This window comes from Galleria mellonella, unplaced genomic scaffold (genome assembly GCF_026898425.1).
Source record: "Galleria mellonella isolate WM207_F2 unplaced genomic scaffold, CSIRO_AGI_GalMel_v1 utg64, whole genome shotgun sequence".
In the NCBI taxonomy this organism is placed as follows: domain Eukaryota; kingdom Metazoa; phylum Arthropoda; class Insecta; order Lepidoptera; family Pyralidae; genus Galleria; species Galleria mellonella.
This window is the reverse complement of record NW_026442133.1, coordinates 6,637,467-6,655,268: the sequence shown is the minus strand read 5'-3', so window position 1 is coordinate 6,655,268 and position 17,802 is coordinate 6,637,467. Positions and strand designations below refer to the sequence as shown.

Sequence of the window (17,802 nt, the reverse complement as noted above, 5' to 3'; positions counted from 1 at the left end):
TTAAATTGGTTGAAAAAGTTAACAAAATTTATATACATGGTACTAAGTATCAGACATGTATTGTTTACATCCATGCATGTTATATGAAATATAGGTACTACTTACTATTTTGTTACATAGTAGGTACTACTATTTGTTTTAGTTATGCTGATAAGATAAAATATTCTCACATAGCTCTTAATACCTCAATTTGATAAAATTAAATAATGTAATATTTAAACATTTATTTAAATATAACATTAAGACATTTCACATTTTTATTATGTACATAAACAAAATATAAACACATTTTTCCCCAAACACAATTCATCAACTAAGTTTAAAAGGAAATGCATTTACAAAACACAATATGTATTGTAATACTAGTTCAGAACCGATTTTCAAAACAATTACAATAATTTTCAAAATAATTTGCAAATTATAGAGATATAATCTTGTATTAATATCATGTTAATTATATTACATTCAAATCATTGTTTTATATACGAAGCAAAAAAAAGTTTGTAGTTACTTTTTCCAAACAAAAGGTTTACTATCAAGATTGTCACATAAAATTTTATTAATATTGTTATCTTTTTTGTGATACAAAATCTTAAAGTAATAAAACCAAAATTTTATCATTGTCCTAATAATACTTAACTTTTCTATAATATTTACAAATATAAAGTAATATATTCTTAAATGTCCTAATATGCTTTAATTTTAATAATTTAAGCATCCATACAGCCGCTGAAATCGCTGCAACCTCGCGATGGGGGCGTCACGGCGACTACAGCGCCCCTGAACTGAAATCGAGTTCAGTCACAGGCGTAGTCCAACTCGCCGCGGGCGTAACATTCACTGAAACACCATTACTAGTGCGTGAAGCCTCCCCCGTGATGGGATTTCTACATAGTGCTCTAATTTCTCATACTTAGTGCACATTAAACCTTCGGTGAGTAAATAGTTTTAGTTTAATATCGATTTACAAAATATGTATACAAGATGATGGTCGACGATTTGCATTAACTAAACAAACTACATTACGAAAATGGGAAAAAATTATAATCTGTATGTTTCTAATATTTTATAATACGGTCTGTATTATATGCATATATCGAATAAATCAAATTTATCAGTAAAATACTAGAACAAAACTACTTTTCAGCTGGTAACCAGGCAACCCGATGAAAATATGAATCCTATATTTAAAAAGAACTTTATCTTTTTTACAAACAAGTATTAAAATCGATACAGCTCTAATTAGGTATACCTGTATATTTTCATTTACAAAGCGATAGACATTACGTAGTACGAAGTACGTGATAAATATAATAATTTATAGATCTGTGCTACTAGTTTCCTTTATTTGTTAAGATTTGCAGTTACGCAACAAGCTCTGGCATATTATCCCAACTCGTTATGAATATTTAACGAATATTAAACCTGCAGGCATAGTCCGCAAATGTCAGCATCTATAAGTACCAGTCCACGACATAATGTTACAACAAAGACTAAGTATAATTTTCTTTTGCTGTAATTTATTATTTGCTATTAATATTCTTGGCAAAAAAGAATTATTATTATTGCGTAGTTCATTTTCTTATAACTCAATATTAACTTTATTAATGACAATGCAGGGTTCTGTTTTGAAAAAATTAACTTCAATTGGAACTAAATTAGTATTGATCGAATTCGATAGAACTGATGATCACATGACATATACACATAAAATACAGATAAATTGAAACCTACTTCTCTTATAATTGGATTGAAATAAATCTATTTATCTATAAAAAAGATATCATCCAGTTATAACTGAATCAAGTTACAACTGGTGATATCTTTTTTAGAGCAGAGTTAAACTTATACTCAATTGTCTCTGATTACAAATTATTACTGTATTTTAGAATGCAACAATTCATATATTGTTATATACAATTTATATATATTTGGTTAAAATAAATATAACGGAAACAAAGATGAATGAAAGGGAAAAATACTTACAATAATATACAGAAGGGCAGAAAAATAAATACCGGAAAATACAGATAAACCTAGATTAATATATATAATCCTAGATTAGTAGATACTTCATACAACTATTATAATTCACGCAAGCAAAACTACTTGGTTCAACTAGTTCTTTCATAAACGTTACAATTACAGCTATATAAATACTTAAATCTACAATTAAATATATATTATGAATGGATAAATCAAACGATTACAATATTTTATCGAACTAGGTGTTATTTTGCGGTACGCCATATCACTGGTTTGTCGATTACATTTTTTTAAATTTCGCTACCATTACGAATAGTATGCGTTCGACTGTCGACATTTGAAGATTGACTACTATTAGAGGCAAAACACGTATCACGATATGTGCAAGGATTGGATAACTATCAAAAATTGACGACTAATATGGAAGGTCATAGAACTTTTACTGATAATAATAGTAGTCAATCTTCAAATGTTGACAATAGCACGTATACTAATGGTAGCGGAATTAAATAAAATAATTTTAATCGACTAACATACCATTACATGTTGATAGAGTTCTATATAACTCACCGACTGTAGGTACTCATCCTCTTACTTATTTCTGTTGTGAAACTACATTATATAGAGGTTTCCTTTTCTTGCACGTGTAAGTGCTTTGTTTCTCTTGACACGTATTATGCCATCCATATGATAAAAAAAGTGTTTGCTTTTGTTATTGTTCTCTTACTTCGTTACTACACATATCCCCTAATTTTTTCTCTAAAATTGCAATTTAAATTTATTAATTTGACAAAATTGTTACGGTACAGACCATCGTAAATTAAATGCATAGCATTTTTAATGCAATTCTACTAAAAAATTAGTTTATGCTAATACTTAAAGTATTAATTTCACTGTAATATCAAAAAGAAATTTTAATTTTAGAGATAGAGATATAGAATGGTACTTCAGTATCGACGCCACTCTAATATCGTCTTGTAAAAATTGCTTACAGCATTACTGCTGCCTTATTATACTTAAGCAGTTGGGTGTATCTATTGTATTTATTATTAATGTGTTATTATATTATATAACCGATAAAAGTATCCTCACTCATTATAAACCTGAGGTATGTTCTATCAAATTATTAAATCGTTTAACATAGTTTGACTGGAGAAAGAGAGGGGTTTATTATATCCACCCAATCAGATAGACCTTCATGCAGTTCCCCTGGAACATACCGTGTTTATCATTATCATCCTACCCTTATCCTTATTATTATTTATGGTCGACTTAATATGTTTTTCTTTTGAATTCTTTTCTATTCGCTGTCATATCCACATTCACTTCCATTCTCACCGTGTCGTCTTTCACACAATCTATATATATATCTTTAATCTTGTATTGTAAGGTTGTATTGTATATAAAAACTAGCTTGACTCATACAGTACAAGAGCCCAATCTATCGGATGCAAACTGTTTAATTGCTAAAATTGGGGAAGATACTGCTGTACTTGCGATATATAGACCACCTAGTTTTAGTAACTTGGAAAATTTTTTGGCATCTTTACATAACTTACTCGGAACTTTGACCTATTATAAAAATATTATCCTGGTTGGAGATATTAATATTGATATATTGACGATCAATTCTTACTCTTCATCATACCTAGACATTCTAGCATTTCATGGTCTTCTTCCCGTTATAAATACTCCAACAAGGATCAACACATGCCTTGATCATGTGATATTAAAAACAAAATTAAAATCGCATACATTTACACTTAACACAACTATCACAGATCATCTATCAACTATCATTTTATTTTGTATTGAAACCAAAGTAACAAAAACTAAACCAACTAATAACATAATAAAATCTAAACTTAATGTAGAAAAATTTATATCAGAATGTAAAAACTATAATTTTGACATAATATACAAAGAAAAAGACTTAAATACAGCTACTTTAATATTTATTGATATTCTAGCAACAATGATTGCTAATAATTCAGTAAAAACATTAGCATCTAGAAATAACAGACTACTAAAACCATGGATAACTACAGGTATACTTAGATGTATTAGAACAAGAGATAGGATGCATAAGAGGTTAAAATTTAATCCAAACAACAATACACTAATGGTTACATATAAAAGATACAAAAATTTTTGTAATAACCTATTAAAACGTATAAAAAAACAATATGAAAGAGAACAACTTATGATGTATAAAAATGATTCTAAAAAATTATGGACTACTATTAAAAAAATAACTAACATTAACACTGCTAAAATTCCACCGTTGGAACTTCTAAAAACCGAAAATAGACCAGACATTGCAGTTAACAATATTAATAAATATTTCACAAATATAGGAAAGCAATTAGCAGATAAAATTCCAACTACCATCCCTTATTTTGCCTGTGAAGCTGAACCTTCTGTAAACTCCTTTGTTCTGTTGCCAACTGATATTGAAGAAGTTCAATCTACTATTAAACAATTAAAACGTAATTGCTCTCCTGGGTGGGATATGATTTCTACTGAGGTTTTATATGCTATTTCTGATACGGTATCTCCTGTTATTACAGATCTAATAAATCGATGCTTCGATTCAGGAATTTTTCCGGATGCCTTAAAAAAAGCTGTGGTCCATCCTATATATAAAGCGGGTGACAAAGGTTGTGTAAATAACTATAGACCGATTGCTATATTGTCAACATTATCTAAGGTATTTGAGCGAATCGTAAATTCAAGATTAGTTAAATTTCTAGAAAAATATAAATTACTCTCAAAAGCACAATATGGTTTTAGACCAGGACTTTCTACAGATGATGCAATCAATGATTTTGTAAATTACCTTGTTGATAAAATTGATACTAAAAAGAAATGTTTGACAATATTTATTGACCTTGCCAAGGCATTTGATACGGTCTCTGCCACAAAAGTTATTAATAAACTGAACAATTTGGGTATTAGAGGTACGACACTTAAACTAATAACTGACTACCTTAGAAATAGAACACAGTGCATTAAAATAGGAAACTTTGTGAGTAGTGACTTACCTATAGAATTTGGTGTGCCGCAGGGTAGCATTATGGGCCCAACGTTGTTCCTTTGCTATATAAATGAATTGTGTCAACTTAATTTGAGAAATTGTAGAATAGCGTCATATGCAGATGATACCACTCTCACATTTTTTGCAGACTCATGGGAAGAACTATTTGAACTTGCACAAAGTGGATTTAATAAAGTATCTCATTGGCTTATGAGTAATTCTCTTACTTTAAATGAAGATAAAACTAAATATATTATTTTTTCAATGTATAAATGCGCTAAAATTTACAATAATAATTACTCTATTCGCGCACACAAATGTAACTTTCCTCCAATATCAGATTGCAATTGCCCCAAAATTAACACAACACAACACATAAAATATCTAGGTGTTATAATAGATGCAAATTTAACATTTGAAAAGCACATTGATTCTGTTTCACATAGGGTGCGTAAACTTGTCTATATCTTTAAACAACTTCGAAATGTCGCAGACGAGAAAACTATAAAATTGGTATACGATGCATTAGCAAGATCTGTCTTAACCTACTGTATTAGTACATGGGGTGGCTGTGCAAAAACTAAATTGATAACACTAGAAAGAGCTCAAAGATTAATATTGAAGGTAATGCTGCATAAACCTCGTCTTTTTCCTACTATAAAACTTTATGAAGACGCAGAGAGGCTTACTGTACGACAGCTGTATATATTACAAATAGTCTTGCGCAAACATTGCTCTCTATCATATGAAAAAATAATTAGCGTCAGCAACACAAGAGGACACTTCCAAGTCTGTGAATCAGTAAATGTTAAGACCTCATTTGCGCAGAGATTTTACCAATTCCGCAGTGGAATCGTATATAACAGGATAAACAAATTATTAAACATCTTTAAATATAGTAAAAATGAATGTAAACATATTGTAACAAATTGGCTATTAAAACAAACCTATAACGATACGGAAAAAGTAATAGAAGTAATAAAATTATAATAGTGTATAACAGCGTTATCTACGCTTAAGTACATAATTAATTAAAACAATAGAAAAGGAAGGGTATAATAAAACAAAATAAAACGTATATGATATTTTTATTTGTAATTCGAATACAACACATACCTAATATAACACATACACACACACGCACGCACACACACACACACACACACACACACACATACACACACACACACACACATGCACACACACGCGCACGTACGTACACGCACACGCACACGCACGCACGCGCGCTTGCACACACACACACACACACACACACACACACACACACACACACACACACACACACAGGAGCGCGCGCGCGCGCTCGCACCTCTTTGTTCTAATATTAAATCATATTTATTTTTACTCCACGCAACTACCTTTTACTTTGAATTGTCAATACTTTATATGGGGGGGGACCTGGTGTCTAAGATACAAGTTACGACTTAGTTTAGGCTCCAGATCTCCCACAAATTATGATACTTTTATTTTGTATAAAGTAAAATGTAATATTATTATACATTGTAATTTATGGAGATGAATAAACTAATTTTTTTTTAATTTTTATATATCTTTAATCTACTGTGGTTAATTCTCGATGAATTCATTACAACTAACCTAACTTCATCCTTACCTGTCATCTCCCACTGGTGTGGTGCCAATGTATATTGATGGCACAAACAGAGTTACAGTAAAAAACACAACTCCTCTATCATTATAATGTTGGTAGAATGTAGAGGGGGTATTGAATTGTTTATGAGAAAATCTCCCAGATGGTGTTAGTGAATGTATTAGTAAATAATACCCGAAATGTATTATAAGTCAGTATATTGTCTGAATTTTTCAAATTCATTTTTGGATTATTCAACTAAATCTTCACTCATTGCCGAAGCACAACTTTGACAGTCACATAAATCCGTCATCTGAATAGCTACGCCAGAATCTTTCGTGTATAATGAAGGCGGCCTAAAAACTTTGACACCAGAGAGTGCTACTCTCACGCGAGTAGTAATAATATATGCAATTACCTCAGGACCGTTCCTTACTCATGTTATACTTACTTACAGTCTTTGGGGAGAGTTTTATTTAGCAGTGGACAATTAAGATTAATAGGCCAAGTAAATTTAAAGCATTCTCTACGTAAATTAAGTCGTTATATTATTTTTAAAACTTATGTCAATTTTTCGACGATATGCATAACGAGAATTTTATAACCTTACCTTTACCTCTGTTGTTTCTGACAATTGTTTCGACTTCATCCAGAAGTTTTCTTCAGTCTCACGGTGAGTCTTTGGGTGGGAAAATCTTCCGGCAATTCACATTAGTGAGTGCCACTCGTCTCGCTCTATCACGGTCTTCGCCTGCCGGGTAAGACCCACATAGGGGGAGGCCAGACAAACTGCCGGCATATGAGCGAGTCATATGGCACTATTGCCCTCCTTCTGTCTCTCCGACTTCAATGTTGTGTACGGTCTTGAATATGGTGGTCGCGCATGCAGCGGTGCCAGATCTTTGAGGTGGCCCTTTGAGGAGGTCTGCACGCGCGAACATCCTGGTGGCCAGGTTGCTGATGTGGGCGTCCAGTGTGAGCATCTTTAGGTCCCTCTGCAGAGTGGTGTTCCTCACATACCTATTTGCGTCGGTTATGATACGCAGTGTGATGTTCAGTTGGGCCCGTAGTTTTCTTCTGTTTGTCTCATTTGTGTGGGCGTACCACGTCGGCGCTGCGTACGTGACGCGTGGCAGGATGTACAGTTTATAAATGGCGAGCTTGATGTTCAGAGGGAATCTGCTTGCCAACACTGGACGCACCAGATGATGGGCCACTCTGGCCTTATCGCAGACTCTCTTGATGTGTGATTTAAATGTGACCTGCTTGTCGATCTCCACTACCAGGTAGGTGGTGGTGGCGGACCACTCGATCGGGGCGCCCTTCAGTTGTAGTTGCGGCGGCAGAATCGTTGGCCGAATCAGATCGCCTGCGTTTTGCGCACGTTCACCGACAATCTCCAGGTGACCAGCCATTTAGATAGGGCGTCTAATTGCCATTGAAGTTTGAGCGCTGCATGCTTCTGAGTAAGGGATGATGCGATATAGGCGGCATCGTCAGCATACAGGGCTAGCGTCGTGCCTTGTTGTGTGGGTATATCGTTGGTAAACTGCGCGTAAAGCGCAGGCAATAGGCAGCTTCCTTGGGGCATCGCACCGGCCCGGACGGAGCGCATTCCCGAACAGGTTTATTTCACCGCCACCATGAAGTGTTTTCCCGTGAGAAACGACACTATTATTCGGATAGGTCTTCTTGGCATGTCCGTTTGTATCGCCAGCTTGTACAGCAGACCGTTATGCCACACGCGGTCGAATGTCTTGTCCGTATCGAGGAATACTGCAACGAATTATTCCTTCTTGTTCCTGGCTACTGTGATAGTGTGCAGTACTCTGGTTAGTTGGAGGGTGGTAGTGTTCTGATCTGAACCCGAATTGCTCCGGTCGTGGCGTCAAATGTGCTTGTAGGTGCCTGAGGAAGAGCTTCTCATACACCTTGGACACGTGTTGCAACAACGTTATTGGCCGGTACGACTCCGATTGCAGTACGTTCAACTTCATCCAAAAGTTTTCTTCAGAGTAAGTACGGTGCTATAAAACGCAACGTCTCCCCTTGCATTGTGATACAAGCTCCAGCTCTCAGAGTCCGTGGAGACATCAGAGCGAGTAGAAATGGGAGTGGAGATAGCGGTGGTAGCAAACAAGCGCGCAACGACGTGTTCACGGGTTCTGCGAACTGCAGTGAGAAGTTAATAAAATTCCCGTTATATATATACATAGAAGTCATTAATCTTACCAATTTATTACTTTTAACTGTTAATTCGAAAATAATAAGTATACATAGAATTGTTTACTAAAAAAGATAACTAATAAAAAAATACTTATAGAAGTCCTAATGTTGGCACATAATTCCCTAGGGCGAGTAACTGAACGCCCACACAACCTATTTAAATACAATACCACGTATCAAGGTTCAAAGAGAATTTATTGCTATATATTATCTGACCTGTAGGTACTCGTACTTACAAGAAACCATTGAACTTTAAAGAACATTGAACCATAATAAATTAAATAAACATAAATTACATTTTCATGTTATATGTATGTAATAAGAAAATGCTATCAAATAATTTAACATTTTGAATAACAAGGAAGTGAACATTTTTAATTGTAAAAAAAATCGTCAAATTTGGTACGAAACTGGCAAAAAATAATTTATAAAATACAAAATTATCATATTTCATTTCAAAGTCAGTTAGAAATTGTTGATCAAAGGAATTTGTGCATATTTATCTTAAAGACGTCTCGGGATATATAACTTCTCGATAATAGAGTCGGAAAACGTACAATATTATTTCAAATAATAATAAATACTACTAATAGTATAGTTTTCGACAATTGATTCGGCTTCATCCGGAAGTCGTCTTCGGGGGGCGTACAACACTTTGCATCACAGCATCTCATCTCGCACTGCAATTGCACAATATAAAAACTTCACAAAATTCCGACTTGGCATAAAAATATACCACTAAAACTATCAAAAAATGAACATAGTTATTATTTACTAACAAATCACCTAACAAATTTGGGAGTTCCGTTCTTCTGTTATCTAGTCTTCACTAATTGGACATCAAAACCCTCGGTTCAATGGTGAACCTTTTTTAACTACTCTACTCATAGATATGTTTAAGGGAGAAGCCGCATGGGTCGTATCCTTTCAATGATCCAAACAAATCCTATAATTGCGTGCAAAAATACGTCTGAGAATAACATTCAGACAAATTTTATGCATAAACATTATGCGCATTTTTAAAGGGGCCTTTGGTATTATATAAAAACATTATAAATTAGTACTAAGGGTACTTAATGATTGAAGGATGAGCAACAGCGTCCCTGCCTAACTGCGATTGCCAATCCGCTTGCCAAGCGTGGCAACTACTAGCAAAGCTACCCTTATAGGGAAGACCTATATTCAGCACTGGTAATTAACGGCTAAAATAATAATAATAAATGACAATGTAGAAAAACATACCTAATAATAATTAAGTTCCAACAGTAATAATTATCTTGCGGAACTAATTGCGGGCACAATTATTAGATGTTAATTTTTTTATTATCTCATGAAATTTGGTATAATGACTCAATATTTTGTTATCCTTGTTATGCAGAGTAGCAAAATATAAATAAACACATAAAATAAAACAATATAAAATTAATACAAATGGCGTAGGTACATATATGAAATAGGTAAGCTACGTGGGTAGCTGCTTATTAAAAAGAAACATTAAGTCGTTGGTTATTGAATTCTTAATTCACTACTATTCGTATACACCTTGAAAAATTAAATTCATTGTACTTTTACGAAACAAATACTTTTTCTCCATGGAAAACTCTAGTTCTAATTAGCTTTTTATTTTTAACTGCCACCATTAAAAAGAAGAAGTTACCTATCAATTAGCGTAAAAGATGGTTGTACTCGTATATGCAATTTCTTCGCCAATTTTAAACAGAATTTGATATTTTTTTTGTACGGTAAATTCGACACGCTACCTCTAATATCAATATATTATTACTATTTTTCACTTCAAATGGAAATACTGTCGAGTTTTTACAGCAAAAATAGGCACCTAAATTTAAATGTAACCTAAGAAACTGAACTCTTATTATCGTTATAACAAAAAAAAAATTTATACGATTTCAAAATGTTAGAAAACAATTATATTAATTTATTAAATCCTTTATTACCACTTTTACAATTATTAATGATGTATATTAAATAGTTATAACATAATACAAGAGGCGGTCCTTTTGCTAAGCATTCTCTTTCATAGAAACTTTGAGTAAGAATATTTAATGAATTGCTGGGTAGATTGGGCGTTAATATTTAGGATGATATAATAATTAACACATTTATTGTAATTACAGATATTGTTTTATTTTACTTGTTATATAAGTCGTTTCTACCTTAAAAAAAGCCAAAGGTTCCGAGTTCGAATTTGACCAACACAAAAAAAGACTTTTCGGCTAGATCTATTGCAATGGAAAACATCGATAATAAACCAAAGTAATCCAAGTGACAACAGTAATCTCACCTCTGATAGAGCCTCGAACCTCTAAAATAGGTCAGCTTTTTGTCAGTTTATTGTCAAATTAGCTGACTCGTTTTTCTTTTATTAATGTTGTATATACTACGTATATAGAACATTGACGTGTCTATATTTAATTAAAATTAGTTTTTGCGTACTTAAAAGGGTAAGACGTATACGCACCATTTTTAGTGTAGCAAGTATGCAAAAAAAATTCCCCACAAGTAAATTAAAATTCCCGAAATGAGGTAGATTTTTTCAATAAAAATTGATTTATTTTTAATTATTATTTGTATTTTGTACTATTTTTTATATAATATAAATAAAATATTTATGTAGATATATATACAGATATTATTAAGTAGGTATTATACAGACTTTGTTATTTGACCGATTGCATTCAAAATCAATATCGAATGATCCCTATTCACTTCAATTTTTTTATTAATTCAGTGTTAGAATTAATAAAAATAGCTGTCATTTTTATTTTCTTCGTTATTTCGCCAATTGGTTTCAAAATTGTTATCTGAGTATCCGTATACGTTTCAAATGTGGATTTGGTATCAGAATTAATAAAAATGACCGCCATTTTTATTTTCTTTGTTATTTGGTTGATTGCGTTCAAAATCGATACCCGAGGATCCGGATACATTTTAAATATGGATCCAGTGTCAGAATTAATCAAACTGGCCGACACTTTTATTTTATTTATTATCCGATTAATTACTTCCAAAATCGATATTTGAAGATCCATGTACATTTTAAATATAGATCCGCTGTCACAATTAATAAAAATTACCGTAATTTTTTTTAGTTATTTAACCGATTTATTTCAAAATCAATATTTGAAAACCCGTATTTGAATACTTCAAATATGGGTTCGATGTCAGAATTAATCAAAATGGCCGCCATTTTTATTTATAGTGGTAAAAGTATTTATTTGACTTTATTCAAACTAGCAACTTATTTTTACTTGCTTTTGTAGAATATTATTTTTGTGTGAAAGAAGAAGTGACGAAGGTATCTTGTAATATATAAAGAGACAAATTAAGGACTTTCTCAATTCGTCATTTTTACGCATACTCTATCGTTACGCGTGACTAAACTAACGATTTACTACTATTAACAGGACAACTATATATATGTATAAATGTAATGTAAACTAGTACCTATACCTATATCAAAAGGGTAGCCCAACGTCAAGGTCGCCCGCCGTCGCCTTTCCAGATCGACATCTCTTGGACCCATTCCAAGCTTTTTCCGATATTTTTTATATTGTTATAATTTTGAATCTTAATTTGGGAATTTTTTAATATAATTACTTGCAACACTGTAAAAAAAGCATTTTGTTTTAATTTATAAAAAAAAATTATAGTCTAAGGAAAATACGAAAACCACAACTCTCAATTCTAGCACCACCTAATTCCGTATGCAATTTTGTTTAGTGGCCAACCTTACATTGAAATAGGACCAATACTGTAATAAATAATTTTAATAAAAATTGTGGATATCAATTTATCTAAAACATCAAATAAACTAAAAACATCCTTCTTTTAAAAATCACTTATAACCCAGATTAGTAATTTTAGTTTTCTTATAAAATACACGCTTTTCAACTCTCATGGAATGTAAAAATATTTTTAAGAGTTATGTAAACAAAAAATTTATATTTCTTAATGGAAGTATCCATTAATAAAAATACATTTTTTTAATTAGATAATTGTTAAAATTAATAGATATTTTAAAATTTAACAAAACAACTTAGTTTAAAGTTTCAGTTTTAATCGAAATTACAACAGAAGCAGTCGGACCATAGAAATAAAGTCCTTCTATATATCGTAATAAAGTCAATATACATCAGATTTTAAATACAACCTACAGGTACACAACTGAAAACCGTTTCCAATTTAGTCCAATAGTTTTTACGTAACGCTAGCATAATATAATAATAGCAGACAATTTTTTTTTAAATTAAAGCTTGGAATTCTATATCCTATTGAGATTCTTTATATTATTTTTTCTTAAACTCTATATATACATACATCGTGTCATATATAATAGATATCATGTATCCAGTATATATTCTACAAATATTTTTATTCCTCGTAACCTTTAATATTATGCACGAAGCTCTCGAAGACAAAAAGTCAATTTTATCATGGCATTCCTTTCATACAAACTATAAATATGAGAGGCCTCTGAAATATTTCTTATGGTTTAATATTAAGTCACATACCTAGATATGTACGACCCAAAGACCTATTTATATAAAAACTAATATAATATATAAAAACTAATAACTTTTATATGTTACTACAAAAATAAACTATATACTTGCCGTAATTTTATACAAACTTCACTTCCCGCGTAAATCAGTACATAAAATATAGATAGATGTTTGTTACTTTTTGACGGAAAAACTGCATAACGCATTTGAATGAATTTTGGTAAACGGATATACATTGACTCAGATAGGTAAAGTCACGAGATACATCTAATCTATTCTATTTCTATGTTTCAAAAACAAAATTATTTGCCTATTAACAATAGGTTATAAATGTCCATCTCATGTATTATCACTTCTGAAGTTATATCTATTTATTTCGGCTAGCTTGCTCTTCGAATCGATACATAAGCACTTTCACAAAACAGCATATTTATACTGTGGTGATGGTATATTATAATTAATACGTCGTATAAGTCTAACTATATCTTTTGGATCCTAAAGTTATTGATATTTAACTATAAACCCCCCATCTTTATATATTATACCTTTTTTCATATAAAAACAGCAACACTTAAATACACACATGACATGATCATAAATATTAATCGGTATTATCCTTAATTTATGAACGTAACAAAATTTTAATAAATTTATTTTTAAATAATATAATACGATGGAGATTGTTCACCAATAAAGCGAGATTGTTTATTGACAACGTTAAAACATATTTGTTTTTGTTCCATTTTCTAAAATTCTCTATCAAAAAGTTACAAAGGAACACTAATGATGCAAATAAGTCTGTCCATTTGTCCGTCACAGCATTATATCTCAGCAAGTACTAACATTATCGCTTTGAAATTTGGAATTGTTATACATATTATTGTACCCACATATACAATAAAAATAATTATAAAAAATATTTTTATTTTCATTACTAGGATGACCATCATTAGTAGGTCAACTTTTAATATTTTTATATTCAAAATTGGCTAACTAAACCAAGTGGGATATCATTTGTATATTTTATAACAGGTTTTTATTTATTTTTATGCTGCGTAGTTTTTTACTTATAAGAAAAAGGTAAGGGGAGATACCTTCGAAATTTGCAAAGCAAAAACTAAAATAATTCAATTTATAAAGATATATATGAATATTACAGGGAATAAAAACTAAGTTTCTAACTAGCACCGTTTTTGTAAAATTATCAAATACCTCCAACAACAAACTTAGTTATGCGGTCCAATTTATGGCCATTGTAATGGCCCAAAATAAGAAATTACAAATTTCAGTATCAATAACAATAACTATTGTATATCAATTACATATGAAAAATGAAATTAAAGTAATTTTATCTTATATTTACATATTTAAGTATGAAACTCTTGACATGTGTGTTAAACTTGCAGCTATTTAATTTTCGTTAAAAAAAATATCAATAGAAAGTACAACTTAATAATTCGTCTAAGGTAAAACTTTTATTTGTTGATATAAAACAAATATACTAGTGCTATCCGTAATTGATTGATCGATTTATTGAACTTTGTATATAGACAATGTAAAAAGTGGATTTAACACAATATGGCGTTATCTATCAATCACTCATAGACAGAATAACAAAAATAATATATACATATTTGTAAGATGAAAACCCCCTCAAATACAAAAAAGATACTAGCATCAGAATAATAAAAAATCTGAAAAAAATCATTTTTAATTTTTTTTTTCTTTTATTTATTTTATACTTTATTGTATACACTAATAGTACATAAAAAATATGATAATCTAAAGGAAATGGACAAACTCTACAAGAGTTCTTTTCCAGAAACAGTGTGTTACAGGCGGCCATAGGCTACGGTAACCCCGGACAGCAACAAACAACCTCGAACAACAGACGGACCGTATGCTTATTTGCCACCATAGTAATATAAAAAAAAAGATAGTATGCACAAATTTTGTAATTTCTAACAGTAACAGAGGTAACAGTAGGACTTTAGCTACCACTAAAACTATCACAAAATGAACATAGTTATTATTTACTAACAAATCACCTAACAAATTTGGGAGTTCCGTTCTTCTGTTATCTAGTCTTCACTAATTGGACATCAAAACCCTCGGTTCAATGGTGAACCTTTTTTAACTACTCTACTCATAGATATGTTTAAGGGAGAAGCCGCATGGGTCGTATCCTTTCAATGATCCAAACAAATCCTATAATTGCGTGCAAAAATACGTCTGAGAATAACTTTCAGACAAATTTTATGCATAAACATTATGCGCATTTTTAAAGGGGCCTTTGGTATTATATAAAAACATTATAAATTAGTACTAAGGGTACTTAATGATTGAAGGATGAGCAACAGCGTCCCTGCCTAACTGCGATTGCCAATCCGCTTGCCAAGCGTGGCAACTACTAGCAAAGCTACCCTTATAGGGAAGACCTATATTCAGCACTGGTAATTAACGGCTAAAATAATAATAATAAATGACAATGTAGAAAAACATACCTAATATTAATTAAGTTCCAACAGTAATAATTATCTTGCGGAACTAATTGCGGGCACAATTATTAGATGTTATTTTTTTTATTATCTCATGAAATTTGGTATAATGACTCAATATTTTGTTATCCTTGTTATGCAGAGTAGCAAAATATAAATAAACACATAAAATAAAACAATATAAAATTAATACAAATGGCGTAGGTACATATATGAAATAGGTAAGCTACGTGGGTAGCTGCTTATTAAAAAGAAACATTAAGTCGTTGGTTATTGAATTCTTAATTCACTACTATTCGTATACACCTTGAAAAATTAAATTCATTGTACTTTTACGAAACAAATACTTTTTCTCCATGGAAAACTCTAGTTCTAATTAGCTTTTTATTTTTAACTGCCACCATTAAAAAAAAGAAGTTACCTATCAATTAGCGTAAAAGATGGTTGTACTCGTATATGCAATTTCTTCGCCAATTTTAAACAGAATTTGATATTTTTTTTTTGTACGGTAAATTCGACACGCTGCCTCTAATATCAATATATTATTACTATTTCTCACTTCAAATGGAAATACTGTCGAGTTTTTACAGCAAAAATAGGCACCTAAATTTAAATGTAACCTAAGAAACTGAACTCTTATTATCGTTATAACAAAAAAAAAATTTATACGATTTCAAAATGTTAGAAAACAATTATATTAATTTATTAAATCCTTTATTACCACTTTTACAATTATTAATGATGTATATTAAATAGTTATAACATAATACAAGAGGCGGTCCTTTTGCTAAGCATTCTCTTTCATAGAAACTTTGAGTAAGAATATTTAATGAATTGCTGGGTAGATTGGGCGTTAATATTTAGGATGATATAATAATTAACACATTTATTGTAATTACAGATATTGTTTTATTTTACTTGTTATATAAGTCGTTTCTACCTTAAAAAAAGCCAAAGGTTCCGAGTTCGAATTTGACCAACACAAAAAAAGACTTTTCGGCTAGATCTATTGCAATGGAAAACATCGATAATAAACCAAAGTAATCCAAGTGACAACAGTAATCTCACCTCTGATAGAGCCTCGAACCTCTAAAATAGGTCAGCTTTTTGTCAGTTTATTGTCAAATTAGCTGACTCGTTTTTCTTTTATTAATGTTGTATATACTACGTATATAGAACATTGACGTGTCTATATTTAATTAAAATTAGTTTTTGCGTACTTAAAAGGGTAAGACGTATACGCACCATTTTTAGTGTAGCAAGTATGCAAAAAAAATTCCCCACAAGTAAATTAAAATTCCCGAAATGAGGTAGATTTTTTCAATAAAAATTGATTTATTTTTAATTATTATTTGTATTTTGTACTATTTTTTATATAATATAAATAAAATATTTATGTAGATATATATACAGATATTATTAAGTAGGTATTATACAGACTTTGTTATTTGACCGATTGCATTCAAAATCAATATCGAATGATCCCTATTCACTTCAATTTTTTTATTAATTCAGTGTTAGAATTAATAAAAATAGCTGTCATTTTTATTTTCTTCGTTATTTCGCCAATTGGTTTCAAAATTGTTATCTGAGTATCCGTATACGTTTCAAATGTGGATTTGGTATCAGAATTAATAAAAATGACCGCCATTTTTATTTTCTTTGTTATTTGGTTGATTGCGTTCAAAATCGATACCCGAGGATCCGGATACATTTTAAATATGGATCCAGTGTCAGAATTAATCAAACTGGCCGACACTTTTATTTTATTTATTATCCGATTAATTACTTCCAAAATCGATATTTGAAGATCCATGTACATTTTAAATATAGATCCGCTGTCACAATTAATAAAAATTACCGTAATTTTTTTTAGTTATTTAACCGATTTATTTCAAAATCAATATTTGAAAACCCGTATTT

At 31.0% G+C, this 17,802-nt stretch overlaps 1 protein-coding gene across 4 annotated transcripts in view; it reads left to right on the top strand.

The window, feature by feature from the left end:
* The first annotated feature begins 779 nt into the window (after positions 1 to 779).
* Positions 780 to 17,802, top strand: part of LOC113512435 (synaptotagmin 1) — a 49,264-nt gene continuing 32,241 nt past the window's right edge. For 3 of the 4 annotated variants that reach the window (XM_052900262.1, XM_052900263.1, XM_052900261.1), the window contains exon 1: positions 781 to 934. The gene's annotated coding sequence lies outside the window, so the exon portion shown is untranslated. Of the gene's footprint in view, positions 935 to 17,802 lie in introns of all 4 variants that reach the window. The other variant, XM_052900264.1, reaches the window with a different exon arrangement.